General features: G+C 42.6%; 1 protein-coding gene across 1 annotated transcript in view; it reads left to right on the forward strand.

Moving 5' to 3' along the window:
• Positions 1 to 132: 132 nt before the first annotated feature.
• The window catches only part of LOC101864006 (protein lingerer), a 12,984-nt gene continuing 12,099 nt past the window's right edge, over positions 133 to 1,017 (forward strand). The window contains exon 1 of the mRNA XM_005105128.1: positions 133 to 220. The gene's annotated coding sequence lies outside the window, so the exon portion shown is untranslated. The remainder of the gene's footprint in view (positions 221 to 1,017) is intronic.

A 1,017-nucleotide genomic window follows, 5' to 3' on the forward strand; every position in this document is an offset into this window, starting at 1 on the left:
TGTCTGTGTGGGTGGTTGGAGGGTGCCACTGGTAGGCCGTAGGGGGGGTGAGTACCGGGGGTCTGCTGAGAAGTTAGTTGAGCTCACGTGCATGAGATGAAGATCGAGTGAGTGAGTCCCTTCCTCCCCTAGCCTAGTGTGTGTGTGAGTGAGCAAGCAGCCAGTCAGACAGACAGACGGACGGATGGTAGGGGGCTCGAGCAGGAATGGCGGAGAATCGGTCGGTTTTGCACGCGCATTACTAGTACTCACGTTCTCACTGGAGATATTGTTTCACCTACTCAACTTCTTGTGTGATTTATTGAGTCGTTTTCTTTGGGCTACCGGGATTATGAAGTTATAGTTTTTGATTTCGTTACCGGACTTCAAGGATCTGTTTATAGTTGGGGGGGTTTTCGTTTCACCAAAGGATAATGTTATAGTTTTTAACTTTTTCATTGGACCACAGTGATCTAGTGAAAGTTTGTTTTAAAAAAAAACTTTTTCATTGAATCTCAGCGATGAAGTTAGATTTTGAACGTTTGCATCGGACCTCAGTGATCTATCGAATGTTTTTATTTCTTCGTTTTATCAAGAAATGAAGTTATAGTTTTTCACTTTTTCATTGGACCCCAAAAAATGTTGTGATAGTTTTTAAAAAATTTTTTTTTTCTGTCGAGTTTTCTTTTGCGTGTTCGTTCGTTGTATTTGATTTGTTTTTGTTTTTTTCGGTTTTTATTTTGTTGCTTTTCTTATCTTTCTAATTGTCCCCCTATTTACTTACATGGGATTCTCAGGTACTTAGTGCGTTCTGATTACGTCACACCATTGGTGGTCACACTTCTGGTCTTTCTTTCCTTTGGCTCGCTTTTTTTATACTTTTTATTTCTCTAGCTCGCTCTCTCTCTCTATCTCTCTCTCCCCCTCTCTCCCATACTCCCCCTCCCTCTCTCTCTCTTTCTGTCTCTCTCATACTTCCCCTCCCTCTCTCTCCCCCTCTCTCTCACTCCCCCCCTCTCTCTCTCTTTCTGTCTCTCT

The sequence above is a fragment of the Aplysia californica genome, unplaced genomic scaffold (genome assembly GCF_000002075.1).
Source record: "Aplysia californica isolate F4 #8 unplaced genomic scaffold, AplCal3.0 scaffold00453, whole genome shotgun sequence".
Classification (NCBI taxonomy): Eukaryota; Metazoa; Mollusca; class Gastropoda; order Aplysiida; family Aplysiidae; genus Aplysia; species Aplysia californica.